Source organism: Eptesicus fuscus, chromosome 2, assembly GCF_027574615.1.
Source record: "Eptesicus fuscus isolate TK198812 chromosome 2, DD_ASM_mEF_20220401, whole genome shotgun sequence".
Taxonomy (NCBI): Eukaryota; Metazoa; Chordata; class Mammalia; order Chiroptera; family Vespertilionidae; genus Eptesicus; species Eptesicus fuscus.
Genome location: NC_072474.1, coordinates 567,155 through 582,736, shown reverse-complemented (window position 1 = coordinate 582,736; position 15,582 = coordinate 567,155). Strand labels below are relative to the sequence as shown.

The 15,582-nt window shown below is 42.1% G+C and overlaps 1 pseudogene; it reads left to right on the top strand.

Moving 5' to 3' along the window:
• The first annotated feature begins 10,336 nt into the window (after positions 1 to 10,336).
• Positions 10,337 to 14,274, top strand: LOC103304931 (TBC1 domain family member 7-like; annotated as a pseudogene).
• The last annotated feature ends 1,308 nt before the right edge of the window (positions 14,275 to 15,582 follow it).

Genomic DNA, 15,582 nt, shown 5'->3' with positions numbered 1-15,582 from the left:
TGAGAGTGAAGAGCTGGGAAAAAAATGCCCATGCAAATAGAAAAGTAAAAAAAGCTGGAGTGGCAATACTCATATCCTACAAAATAGACTTCAAAATGAAGACCATCACAACAGACAACAGGTCATTACATAATACTAAAGGAATCAATCCAACAAGAGGATATAACCTCAAATATAGGAGCACCTAAATATATAAAAATACTTCTAGAGGACTTTAACGGAGATACCCACAACAATACAGTCACAGTAGGGAACTTTAACACCCCGGTGAATTCACTGGATAGATCTTCCAGACAAAAAATTAACAAGGAAACAGTGACTCTACAGGACACACTGGATCAGATAGATTTAACTGACATTTATAGAACATTTCACCCCAAAGCTGCAGAATATACATTCTTCTCAAGTGTACATGGATCATTCACAAAGATTGACCACATGTTACGACACAAAACAAGTCTTTACAAGTTCAAGAAGATTGAAATCATATCAGTCTTCTCAGATCACAATGGCACAAAGATAGAAATCAACTACAGTAAAAACAACCAAAAACATTCAAATACATGGAGGCTAAATAGCATGTTATTAAACAATGAATGAGTTTCCAAGGAAGTCAAGAAAGAAATAAAGAACTTTCTGGATACAAGTGAAAATGAACACACAATGACCCAAAATCTCTGGTATACAGCAAAAGACAAAGAAAAATTAATAATATACTGTTTAACTCTACAACTTAAAGAACTAGAAAGAGGACAATAAGAAAAGCCCGGAGTAAGTCCAAGGAAGGATTAGAACTGAAATAAGTGACATAGAGACAAAAAATAAAATAAAATAAGTGAGTTGGTTCTTTGAAAGGATAAACAAAATTGATGAACAATTAGCCAGACTCATCAAGAAACAGAGAGGACTCAGATAAATAAAATCAGAAATGAAAGCAGAGAAGTAACCACCGACACCACAGAAATATAAAGGGTTGTAAGAAAATACTATGAACAACTTTATGCCAACTAGCTGGACAATGTGGATGATATGGACTAGAAAATTGCTAGAAAAATACAATCTCCCAAAACTGAATCAGGAAGAATCAGAAAACCTGAATAGGCCAGTAGCAACTGATGAAATTGAAGCAGTAATCCTATCTAATAAAAGAGTAATGTGACTTCCGGGAAGATGGCGACCGGCAGGAAGGTAGGGAGAGAGAGAGTGTGAGTGAGGAACCCATAGAGGAGAGTGTAGACGTGTGGTGTGTGTGTGTGTGTGTGAGCTAGGGTCAGTTAGATTCTGCAGGTCTTCCAAGGGGCTGCCTAACCAGGCAGTCCTAGACGGCAGAGCCCCGCGCACAAAGCGGACACATCTCCACGCCTGGTGCGGACGCGGAGACCACGCCATCTTGAGAAACAGAGCTGCCTGAGACTCGGATCCTGGCTTCTTAAACAAACCAGGACCCTGCAGCCACTGGGGACAGAGAACTGCTATCACAGCTTCAGACCAACAGACAACAAGAACCCAGACTTCCTGGCAGAATTGCGTGAGTCAAAGAGCCTACCCCCTCCCCGCAGGCACGCAGACAGCGCCATTTTAACTGAAAGACCCGCCCCTCGCCCAAGCCGCAGAACTTTGCGCAGGGACTCGCTCCCCCTCAGGGAATTTGGCGTGTGGGGGGACAGAAGCAGCTCCCTGTTGGGGAAATCTGTCAGTGTACACAGAGGGCTCCCCTTCGGAGAATTTGGGGGAATTTGGCTTGCGGGTCGCAGCTCCCCCTTCGGGGAATCTTGGTGCTTGCACTGAGGGGCTTCCCCTTTGGGACAGACTCCGCCCCCCTTCCGGGACTCCGGGAGAGTACACGGAGCCAGCTCACCTTCAGGAAATTAAGAGTGTGCGCCCTACCCGGTTTGGCTCAGTAGAGAGAACACACACAGGACGCAGCTCCACTTCAGGGAATTTGGCACGCCGGACACAGCTGCCTGGGATCCCTGACTCACAGCACATTCACACTGAGACAGCGATCCCAATTGTTGGTGCATGCACACACAGGGACCCTGATTCTCAATGAGAAACTGCACAAGGCAACAGAGACTCTGACACTCGAGTCTTGGTGCAGAAACAGGGAAACTCTGACTCCTGGCACATGCTAAGGATCTCATTTTCGGCACATACCAACAGTGTGGTGCAGACAGGGCCCCTGATTCTAAGTGTGCACACGAGACCACACAGAACACTGGGGACACTGACCCTGGGCAAGTCTGGTTCCCACCAACCAAAGGCAGCTACACGTCCTAGTGTCAGAGTACTTCAGTGAAATTCGGGTGGAGCGAAGTCACCACAACACACGGCCCAGGTCCACGCAAACGGAAGCTTGAGCTTTCTGGTGATAGCCAGAATGGGGAAATGAAATAACTCACAGAGGAAAGAAAATGTGGAGTCGCCAAGAAAGGAAATCAGTGAAACTGAAGCTTGCAACATGACCAAAAAGGAGTTTAGAGTAATGGTCGTGGAATTTATACATCGGATGGATGAGAAAATCAACAACTTATGCAAGAATCAGGAAGAAATGAAAACTGATATAGCTACAATCAAAAACACCATGGAAAGTTTCAACAGTAGACTACAAGAAGCAGAGGACCGAATTAGTGAGTTAGAAGATCAGGTACAGAAACAAGCTCAATCTGAACAGCAATTAGAGAAAAGAATTAAAAAGCAGGAGGAAAGCCTAAGGGAGCTTCGGGACAACATGAAACGAAGTAACATACGTGTAATAGGGCTGCCAGAAGGACAAGAAGAGCAGCAGGGATTAGAAAATCTACTTGAAGAAATAATGACAGAAAACTTCCCGGATATGGGAAAGATAAAAGTTACGCAAGTACAGAGAGTCCCAAGCAGGATCAACCCCAAAAGACCCACACCAAGACATGTCATAATTTCAGTGGCAAATATGAATGATAAAGAGAGAATCTTAAAGGCGTCAAGAGAGAGACAGAGAGTTACCTACAAAGGAACACCCATCAGATTGTCAAATGATTACTCAACAGAAACACAACAAGCTAGAAGTGAATGGAAGGAGGTATACAAAGTGTTGCAAAGCAAAGGACTGAATCCAAGAATACTATATCCAGCAAGACTATCAATCAAAATTGAAGGGGAAATCAGGAGCTTTGCAGACAAAAAAAGGCTTAAGGAGTTTATCACCACCAAACCAGCAATGCAAGAATTGCTAAAGGGAATACTGTAAAAAGACATAATAAACAGGTAAGAAGGAATACAGACACAAAAATAGGTATGACTACAAACAAATACCTTTCAGTAATAACTTTAAATGTAAATGGACTAAATGCTCCAATCAAAAGATATCGAGTAGCTGAATGGATAAAAAAACACGACCCATATATATGCTGTCTACAAGAGACCCACCTCAGAACAAGAGACTCACACAGATTGAAAGTGAAGGGATGGAAAAATATCTTTCAGGCAAATGGAAATGAAAAAAAAGCTGGGGTAGCAATACTTATATCTGACAAAATAGACCTCAAAGTAAATGCCATAACAAGAGATAAAGAAGGCCACTTCATAATACTAAAGGGAGAAATCCAACAAGAAGAAATAATTCTGGTAAACATATACGCTCCCAATATAGGAGCACCCAAATACATAAAAAAACTCCTGGAGGATTTCAAGGGAGAGATTAATAGCTATACAATCATAGTAGGAGATTTTAATACCCCACTATCACCACTGGACAAATCCTCTAAACAAAAAATCAGCAAAGAAACAGCAATCCTAAATGAATCACTAGACCAGATGGAATTAATTGACATCTTCAGAACATTTCACCCCAAAGCCACAGAATATACATTCTTCTCAAGTGCACATGGGTCATTTTCAAAGATAGACCATATGCTGGGTCACAGGCAAAGTCTCTTCAAATTCAAGAAGATAGAAATTATATCAAGCATCTTCTCAGATCACAGTGGCATAAAATTGGAAATCAACTACAATAAATACAATCCAAAGAAATCAAACACATGGAGACTAAACAGCATGCTATTAAACCATGACTGGGTCACCAGAGAGATCAAGGAAGAAATAAAAAACATCATAGCAACAAATGACAATGAAAACACAACAATCCAAAATCTATGGGACACAGCGAAAGCAGTCTTGAGAGGGAAGTTCATAGCTCTACAAGCCTATTGCAAAAAACAAGAAGCAATGGTAATAAATTACTTAACCCTACAACTCAAAGAGCTAGAAAAAGAGCAGCAAGAAAAGCCCAGTGTAACCAGAAGGAAGGAAATAACAAAGATCAGAGCGGAGATAAATGACATAGAGACCAAAGAAACAATACAAAAGATCAACAAAACCAAGAGCTGGTTCTTTGAAAGGATAAACAAGATTGATGGACCTCTAGCCAGGCTCACCAAGAAGCAAAGAGAGAGGACCCAAATAAACAAAATCAGAAATGAAAGAGGTGAAATAACAACAGACCCCGCTGAGATACAAAGGATTGTTACAAAATACTACGAACAACTCTATTCCAACAAACTGGACAACCTGGAGGAAATGGACATATTCCTAGAAAAATATAACCTTCCAAAAATCAATCAAGAAGAATCTAAAGAGCTCAATAGGCCAATAACTATGGACGAAATTGAAGCAGTCAGCAAAAAGCTTCCAGCAAACAAAAGCCCGGGGCCTGATGGCTTCACAGGAGAGTTTTACCAAACATTCAAGGAAGAACTAAAACCTATCCTCCTCAGAGTATTCCAAAAAATTCAAGAAGAAGGAACACTTCCAAGCTCCTTCTATGAAGCCAACATCACCCTAATACCAAAACCAGATAAAGACAACACAATGAAAGAGAATTACAGACCAATATCCCTCATGAACATTGATGCCAAAATCCTCAACAAAATTCTAGCAAATCGGCTCCAGCAGTACATCAGAAAGATCATACACCATGACCAAGTAGGATTTATCCCAGGAATGCAAGGATGGTACAATATCCGCAAATCAATAAACGTGATACATCACATAAACAAATTGCGAGACAAAAATCACATAGTCATATCAATTGATGCAGAAAAAGCATTTGACAAAATCCAACACCCTTTCTTGATAAAAACTCTCAACAAGGTGGGAATAGAAGGCTCATACCTCAACATAATAAAAGCTATATATGATAAACCCACAGCAAACATCATACTCAATGGACAAAAACTAAAAACATTTCCCCTAAGAACAGGAACAAGACAGGGATGCCCACTCTCACCAGTCCTGTTTGACATAGTACTGGAAGTATTAGCCATTGCAATTAGACAAGAAGAAGAAATAAAAGGCATCCAAATTGGAAAAGAACAAGTAAAGCTGTCTTTATTTGCAGACGACATGATATTGTACATAAAAAATCCGAAAGACTCCGTCAAAAAACTAATAGACTTAATAAATGAATTCGGCAATGTAGCAGGATACAAAATTAACGCCAAGAAATCTATGGCCTTTCTATACACCAATAGTGAACTTACAGACAGAGAGACTAAAAAGGCAATCCCATTTACCATTGCACCAAAAAAATTAAGATACCTAGGAATAAACTTAACTAAGGAGGTAAAAGACCTATACGCAGAAAACTACAGGACACTGAAAAAAGAGATAGAGGAAGACGTAAACAGATGGAAGAACATACCATGTTCATGGATTGGTAGAATCAACATCATTAAAATGTCCATACTACCCAAAGCAATCTATAGATTCAATGCACTCCCCATTAAAATACCAATGGCATATTTCACAGACCTTGAAAGAACTCTCCAAAAATTCATCTGGAATAAAAAAAGACCCCGAATAGCCACAGCAATCCTGAGAAAGAAGAATAAAGTAGGCGTGATCTCAATACCAGATTTCAAGCTGTATTACAAAGCCACTATTCTCAAAACAGCCTGGTACTGGCACAAGAACAGACATATAGATCAATGGAACAGAATAGAGAATCCAGATATCAACCCAAACCACTATGCTCAATTAATATTTGACAAAGGAGGCATGAACATACAGTGGAGTCAAGACAGTCTCTTCAATAAATGGTGTTGGGAAAATTGGACAGATACATGCAAAACAATGAAGCTTGATCACCAACTTACACCATACACAAAAATAAACTCAAAATGGATACAGGACTTAAACATAAGATGGGAAACCATAAAAATACTAGAGCAATCCACAGGCAGCAAAATCTCAGACATATGCCAAAAGAAATTCTTCACTGACACTGCCCCTAGGGCAATGGAAGCTAAAGAGAAAATTAACAAATGGGACTACATCAAAATAAAAAGCTTTTTCACAGCTAAAGAAACCATCAACAAAACAACAAGAAAGCCCACTCTATGGGAGAACATATTTGCAAATGTTATCACTGATAAAGGTTTAATCTCCAACATCTACAGGCAGCTTATACAACTTAATAAAAGGAAGATAAATGATCCAATAAAAAAATGGGCAACAGACCTAAATAGAATCTTTTCAAAAGAAGACAGAAGGAAGGCCAAGAGACACATGAAAACATGCTCAACGTCACTAATTATCCGAGAGATGCAAATCAAAACGACAATGCGGTACCATCTCACACCTGTCAGAATGGCTATCATCAACAAATCAACAAACGACAAGTGTTGGCGAGGATGCGGAGAAAAAGGAACCCTCGTGCACTGCTGGTGGGAATGCAGACTGGTGCAGCCACTGTGGAGAACAGTATGGAGTTTCCTCAAAAAACTGAAAATGGATCTCCCATTTGACCCAGTAATCCCACTCCTGGGAATATATCCGAAGAAACTAGAAACACCAATCAGAAAGGATATATGCACCCCTATGTTCATAGCAGCACAATTCACCATAGCTAAGATTTGGAAACAGCCGAGGTGCCCGTCAGCAGATGACTGGATCAGAAAACTGTGGTACATCTACACAATGGAATACTATGCTGCCATAAAAAAGAAGGAATTCTCATCATTTGCAGCAACCTGGATGGAATTGGAGAACATTATGTTAAGTGAAATAAGCCAGTCAATCAAAGAAAATTACCACATGATCTCACTCATTTATGGATAATAAAGAACATTATAAACTTGAACAAAAAGACAGATACAGAGACAGTAAAGCATCAAACAGACTGTCAAATTACAGGGGGAAAGTTAGGGAGAGGTGGGGGAGATAAGAGATCAATCAAAGGACTTGTATGCATGCATATAAGCATAACCAATGGATGCAAAACTCTGGGGGGTGAGGGCATATATGGGAGTGGGGTGGGGGGTGGCAATGGTAAGATATGTACACGTATAATACCTTAATTAAAAAAATTGAAAAAAAAAAAAGAGTAATGTGTAAATTAACCATCACTCCATGACAAAAATGGCGGCGCCCACAGCAGACGCTGGCAGGCTGGCCCACAATGGGAGCCCAGCATCTGCTCCTTGGCCGTGGAGGGAGGGGAGGGGCCTCAGGCCAGAGGACTGGGAGCGGGATGCTGAGCTTGCATCGCCAGTGTCGGTGTGAGCCCAGTGTCCGTGCCCCGGCCGGCTGGCAGCGCAGAGGGAAGGGAAGGGGCCTGTGGGGCTGTAGAGGGAGGGGAGGAACCAGAAAAATGGATTTTTCCAGTTCCTGATGCTGACGGAGCCCTATGGGTGCCGGGGTCCTCCACCTGCACCCCCAATTGCAGCCCATCAGCCCCAGTCGCAGACTGGAAGCCCCAGCCCGCAGTCCAGAAACGACCAGCATGGCACCAAGGCGCAGGGGTGTCCGGCAGGCACGTTACAGTCATCAAATCACTGCCACCGAGGCCACCCCCCACACACACACTCGCAAGTAGTATGGTCCAAGGGGTCGACTCCTGAGGCAAGGCTCCCATGGCAGCTGATGCGCACCACACCAGGCGAGGAAGCCGGACCTGAAAGCCCAAGCCCCCGAGTACCTGAGCTGCAGGGCGCCGTGGGCTGGGGCCGTGAGGAGGCCCCAGGACAAGCATCTTCCCAGAGGCTGTGCAGAAGGAGAGGAGGAACCTCTGGCTAGAGGCCAGGGTGAGTGATGCTGGCGTCTTTGCAGGCCAAGACCAGGCTGAGGGACACCCTCCCTCTTCACCCCCGTGCACAAATTTCATGCACCGGGCCTCTAGTAAAATAAAATAAAAACTCTCAGTGAACAAAAGCCCAATCCAGATGGCTTCACAGGGGAGTTTTTCCAAACATTCAAAGAAGAACTAACACCTGTACTTCTCAAACTATTCCAAAAAATCCAAGAGAAAGAAACACTTCCAAGCTCTTTTTATGAGGCCAGCATTATCCTAATTCCAAAACCAGATAAAGACACTACAAAGAAAGAGAATTACAAGCCAATATCCCTGATGAACATAGATGCTAAAATCCTCAACAAAATATTAGCAAATCACATCCAGCAATACATTAAAAAGATCATACCCCATGATTAAGTGGAATTTATTCCAGGGATGCGAGGTTGGTACAATAACCACAAATCAATAAATGTGATACATCACATAAACAAATTGAAAGCCAAAAATCACATGATCATATCCATAGACACAAAAAATGCATTTGACAAAATCCCACACCCATTTTTGAAAGTAGATAAATAACAAAAATAATGACAGGTAATATAATATTTGGTTGTTATATCTATTTTTCCTTTTATTAAAGACAAGTTATTAAATGAATAAAACATGCTTTAATTTCCATATCTATAGCTTCTAGTAAAATAGTTTACATAACAGAAAAAGAATTCACCGTCAGATAATGTGCCCAGATTTTTGGTCATCACTCTAGATGCAGAAAGGAGGAAAGGCTAATTTTGCCTGGGGGAGTCTTTCACAAAGGATGTGACTTTTGAGCTAACTCCCAAGGCATGAGTTAGCCAATCAGGGAAGGGGAGTATAGGGAAAGCACAGGGGTGTGAAAGAAAATGCCACACTGATCACAGGGCTTATGGGATAGCAGAAGAAGATACTAGTAATCATGTGCCATGATTATCTCACTTTTACCATACTCCCTTCTCCCTGTAATCCCTTTCCCACCTCCCACTTCTACTCCCACCACCTACCTGAAAGTTTAAGCTTATATTTTACCACCTTGTAAATCTTCTCTGATTCCTCAAACTTGGGTAAAATCCCATAACCCTTTGAGCTTATCTTCATCAGAGCACTTATCTCATAGTATTGTAATTGCCTGTCCATTTGTCTGTCTTCTCCACTAGAGTAAAAGGTCCTCAAACAACAGATTCTGTGTTCAGTGTCTATCATGTAGTAGATGCTCAATGAAGATTTGTCAAGTGGATGGCTGAAGGGCCCTGAATATCTCTTTCCTTAGTTAGCATCTTCTACATATCCTTCAGGTCTTAGCCTAAACCAGACCAACAAGTATGCTGTGAATGGAGTACCTGTGGGCTGAGTCAGTGATCCCCTCAGTCCTTGGGTAGCCAGGCAGAGCCTGTTACTGCTAGATATCCCGGCCAGTCACCTCCAGCCTAGAGCAATCTCCTAACTATGCTGCAATGTGAGAAACGTTGAGAAGCACTTCGGCATCCCTCCTTTTGGGAGCTTCGTTATTTTATAGCACCCTCATTTTAGCCTCTTTAGTGTCTGTGTTCACCCATAGGCTACATGCTGAATGAGTGGTATCTTTTCCCACTGTTGTATCCTTCTGCCTGAACCAGGAGTCTGAACACAGTAAGAGTTCAACAAGTATTTGTTGAACAAATGCATGGATGAGGAAGCATTTGTATTACAATTTTAAAGACAGAATTTTAAGGTGTAGAGGCAAAGAGCAGTCCATAGAAAAGGACTACAAATCAGAATGAAAACTCTAACTTGTTTGCTTTAGGATCCACAGGTCCTAGAACAGTGTCTGGTACTCAGACACTTAATGGCAAACAAACCTAGGCAGGTATCTTTGAAGAATCTGGAGCAATTCTGTTTTTCTAGAACCAATAGTGTATGAAGAAAAATACTGATAAAATGTTAGTATCCCCTTTACCATTGGAGCCATTTAATTAAGTCTCTTACTCACCTTAAGATTATATCTAAGTCAGATAAATTCATTTTAAAAAATCAGAAATCCTATCCACGGTTAGACCATCACTCCAGGGCCTCTGATGTTAGGATTTTTAGACCCAAATAGAGCAAATTTATATAGTTAAGATAATTATGTGGTGTTTAAGGCTCTTTGAATAGGAGCTCCTTTTGCTTAAACTACATCTTGCTTCAGGTATCCTGATGTCTGCTCTAAACTATAATTATCTTGTCTCTAATCTAAACTCTTAGACCTTCCTGCCTATAGCCTTAATGGTTATAGATGCTCATGCTGGCCAAATCCAAAGGAATAATCTGAAACCCCAAAGGGAGGTGGAAGGTTAGTTAAACTTTAATCTGAGTATATAAGTCCTTTACAGAAAATCATTCAGACCCTACATTATTGCCCACTGGAATTCCACAGATTGCCCTGAAAGATTTACCACTCACTTCTTGCCTTCCTCCCATTCTCCTCCTGCCTGGGTCTTCCATAATTATTTTCTATCCTTAACTAATAGCCAGACTACAGTCTCCAGGAACTCTAGAGAACAGATACCTTCAACTTTTCTCTCCTTTAGGTATCTGTTACCATTTGGCTTTAGAAACATTAGTGCCATATTACTGTGATACAGATTTCCAAAATGTCCAATTTCACTGATGCTACAGGTGGACTTCTTAGTGCTAAGAGCACCATGTAAAAAATCTTTCTTCGATTGGGAACAGCTTTTGGATCTTTCTCTTGGATGCCTTTTCTTCACGTTGGGATTGATTATCCCTCTTAAAATTTGTCTCCAATGTGGGTGCCACGGAAAATGCCCTGGGCCTGGATTGGAGCAGGATGCAGTCCAGGCCGAAGGTGCCAGGGTGGGGATGCCTAGATAATCATACAGAGCATTCATTGGAGATCTGGGTCAAGGCCTCAGCTATAGTGGTCCTTGGCCTAGAGCCGTGGTTGGCAAACTGAGGCTCGCGAGACACATGCGGCTCTTTGGCCCCTTGAGTGTGGCTCTTCCACAAAATACCACGGCTTAGGAGAGTATATTTTGAAGAAGTGGCGTTAGAAGAAGTTTAAGTTTAAAAAATTTGGCCCTCAAAAGAAATTTCAATCGTTTTACTGTTGATATTTGGCTCTGTTGACTAATGAGTTTGCCGACCACTGGCCTAGAGTATCCTCAGCATGTTTATCCCATAGAGATCTGGCAGGGTTATAGCCATATTAGGCAGTTAGTCAGAATTTTATGATTTGAAGATTGTGATTCTGGCCTCATACTGTCTTGAATAAAGACCAAGCATCCAGCTCTAGCTGGGTTGTTTCAGTGGATAGAGTGTCAGCCTGTGGATTAAAGGGTCCTGGGTTCGATTCTGGTCAAGGGCACATGCTCAGATTGCAGGCTCCATCCCCAGTAGGGGGTGTGCAGGAGGCAGCTAATCACTGATGTTTCTATCTTTCTCTCCCTCTCATCCCTCTCTGAAATCTATAAAGATATATTCTTTAAAAAGACCAAGCATCCATAAAATTCCATAGAGAAAGAATTAACCTCTGACAGAGAAGCATTGTACTACTGAACACTTTGTGATACAGATTTTCAAAATATCCAATTTTTGTAATGAATATTTGAAAACTTTGTTTAAGCCTCTATTGTATTAGTAAACTTCTTGTTGAACTAAAACAACAACAACTTCCCCACACACAACAAAAAGAAGTACAAATATCTAGGGGAAATTTTTGAGAATCAAAAAGTATAGACCTAGATGTGATCTTAGAAATTATCTATTTCTCTTCTCTCATTTAAGACAGGAGAACTGGGAACCAGGGTAGTGACGTGCTGTTCCTCAAAAGTAAGAGGAGGACATTAATCATAGCGATGCTTCCAGCACTGAGCAAAGTGTTAAGTACATAGTGGGTGCTTGATAAATGCTTTTCAAATTACTAAATTCATTCGTTGTTAGACATAGTACAGTGTTTGCATGCAGTAGGAACACCAATAAATTTGCATATTGAAATTATTCAACCAAATGTGCCCATACACAGAGGGAGGTATGGCTGGAAACGGACCATGGATGTGCGCCTTTCTAACGAGGGCTCTCACTACATCCCTGGATTGTGCCTCTGAAAATGCCTGCAGTCCTCTAGTCTCCTTAAAATTGAATGCAGTTTGATAGTGGAGCCCGCTGTGCCTACATCCTGATCTTCGCCCACTGTTTTATTCTAGAGAGATGATTATTGGATTTAAATGCGCATGGGGCAACTTTCAATTAACTTTAGAACTACAAAGAAGCAATGATGCAAATGTTCTACAAGTCATTGTGTTTGGCCAATGCTTTTCTCCCTTGGCAGTAGCTGATTTATCTTCCTAAGGAAAGCTTGCTTAGGTAAATATTAAAATCTGCTAACCTTTCTTGTGAACCAGATAGTGGTAGGAGGCCAGTAGAAGGATAAAGAATTGTTCCAAGCCAACAAGTGAACACAGAGCTCTAACCATGGAGACAAAGGGAAAGAAACAGTGATCTTTCCCAATGGGACATGTACTGGAAGAATGCTTCAGAAATTAAAAGGATCCGTCATGTTAAAAGCTTGATCTGAGATCTAGTTGATAGGAAGAGAACTGCAACTAGCTCAACAGTGGGGAATTTATTATCTTCACCAGCATCTAAAGCTAATTAGAGCCAGGGTCAAATGGGCTGAAATAGCTATTAGGAATCAATGTTACCCTTTCGTCTCTCAGGACCCATCCTGGCTGTCATCTCCATCCCTGCACCTGCTTCATTCTCTTGCTCTTCCTAATTTACTCCCTTAGTATTCCAGTTTCAAATTCTCCAGAGAGAATGTGAGTGGACCAGCTGAGAACGGGTGCTAGTAAGAGAATGGACTCACTTAGAAGAGGACATGTGGGAAGGCAACGACGACCATTTCTTTATTATAAACACACACACTTGGTTTTAAAAATTAAAACAGGCCGCGGCGGGGGCGGGCTGTCCCGGGCGGGCGCCGCCCTGGTGCCCCGCCCCGCGGTCCGGCCTGCGCCCCCGCCGCCCCCGCGGGCAGCGCCCCCGGCCTGACCAGCGTCCCCACCGCTAGAGGGAAAGGTGACTGAGGGCTCCCAGAAACTTCCGTTCCTAGATTATGGGAAAGTGGGTTTTAGCGGAGTTGAAAAATCATTAGAAACTCTCCTAAAAGATGACCTTTCGGATATTGAGGAACTTTGTCCTTTTAGCCCAAGGTTTCCGCTCGCCCGTGCTCCGCGCAGCGGTATGGAAGGTGCTCGCAGGGCCCTGCCTGCACCTGAGCCCCACGCCGCGGGTGACGTGTCTAAGGGCAGCACCTGGCTGTCCTTCCTGCCCGACCGGCCGGCTTTCCCAGGGCCGCCACAGCCCGGGTGGAAGTCCGTCTCCGCAGGTGGCAGGCACGCAGGTACCGCTGGAGTCTGCAAAGTTGCCCCGAAGTCCCTCCACTCCACGAGGCCGGCTGAGGAAGTGTTCCGGCCATTGCTAAGGCCCCGGAAGAGATGGTGGGAGACAGTGTCCACTGCTACTGGGTCACCGGTGCTTGGCGAACCAGTTAAACATCAACTACCGGGGCTCCTTACCCAGCTGCCAAAGGCTTTCTTTTTTCTTTTTCTTTTCTTTTATTTTATTGATTTCATACAGGAAGAGAGAGAAACATCAATGATGAGAGAGAATCATTGATTGGCTGCCTGCTGCACGCCCCACACTGGGGATCGAGCCCAAACCCAGGCCTGTGCCCTGACTTGGAATTGAACCCAGACCTCATGGTTCATAGGTCGATGCTCAACCACTGAGCCACACCAGCCAGGCATGCCAAAGGCTTTTGAACAGTACTTGCACCTGGAGGACGGCAGGCTCCTGAGTCACCTGAGCATGTGCCCTGCAGTGTCCAGACGGCCTTATGATCTCTGGTTCAAGGGGTGCTTCGCAGGTGCTTGCCCGAATCCAGTTCACAGAGGGTTTGGGATGACGTTGTCAGTGGATCCTGTAAGATTCTAGTGTTTGTAGCAGTGGAAATTTTGTTAACCTTTAAACTCACAGTAATGGCACTGAACAATTCAGAGAAGATAACAAAGTTTCTGGAAAATATTCCCCAGGACAGCTCAGATGCAATTGTGAGCAAGGCCAGTGACTTGTGGCACAAACACTGTGGGACCCCAGTACATTCAGCCCGAACACGGGGCAGGCTGCCAGGCCTGCCCTAATGTTCTTTGTGGACTGATCTAAGCGGATTGAAACAAGATTCTTGCTTTGGTGCTCAAATGTAAATTAAATAAATTATAAAAAATATTAAAATTAAAACAACATAATTTTGGGTGTAGAAGGTGTGATTCTCAATGCATAAACTTGGCTGTCTAGGAATTTCAACTTTGTTTTCCAGAATAATTTATTTTCTACCTTCATGCCCCATGCCCCGATCTGCTGGCTTTACAAGGAGAGGTCGCCACAGCCCTTTCTGAAGGTTACGCCCTTTCCCGGGCTAACCTCCCGCCTCTGACCCTTTATGGAGCCAGTGGACACATGAAAGCCAGAGGTAATGAATGTTGGCCCTTCAGCACATATTCCTATGCATATATATGTATGGCATGGTTCCTATGGTCATTTCTGTGTGTGGCTACTTTCGGCATAATCTTTAATCTTTAACAACAAAATATTAGAGCATGAAGTAACCAGTATTCTGCAAATTTTCCCGTTAATAATATATTATGTAAAAGAGCTAATATTCTGTGCCACCCCCATTTTCATAGAGATATAATTCACATACAACACTGTATAAGTTTAGGTTGTATAGCATATTAATTTGCTTTTCTGATAGCAGGCAGTGATTACCACAATAAGTTTAGGTAACACCTATCACCTCATATAGATACAAAATGAATATATTTTTTTCTGTGTGATGAGCAAAGTTTTAACAACTTTCCTATACATCATACAACAGTGTTAGCTATAGTCACCGTGCTGTACATTACATTCCTAGTACATATTTCTTATATAACTGCAATGAAGTGCCTTTTAACCACTTTCTTCTATTCCCCCTCTCCAGCACCATAATATTTTTAAAGCTGAATAATAACAATAATGATAAACAAAATTTATTGTGTACTTAGCATGTGCCAGACACTATTAAAAGGACTCTATTATAAGCTAATTTATTTAAGCCTTACTATAACTTTATGATTGCTCTTATTGTTTCCATTTTATAGATAAGGAAATCAGAATTGAGAGGTTAAATAACTCACCCAAGATTATATAGAGAGTTGGAATAGTGTAGATATTCCATCGTCTATTTACCCAGTTCCCTATTAATGCACATTTACATTGATTTACATTTTTTCAGTTATAAACAATACTACAATGACAATTATAGAGAATATTGGTTGTTGTGACAGCATCTATTTTTATCCTGTCTCACCATTAATACCTCATTTTTCACTTGGAAATTTCATCCTTTAGTTTTGCAGCTTGGATGAAATTGACCATATCCCCAAGCCCTCCCCGGCTTAAACCATGTA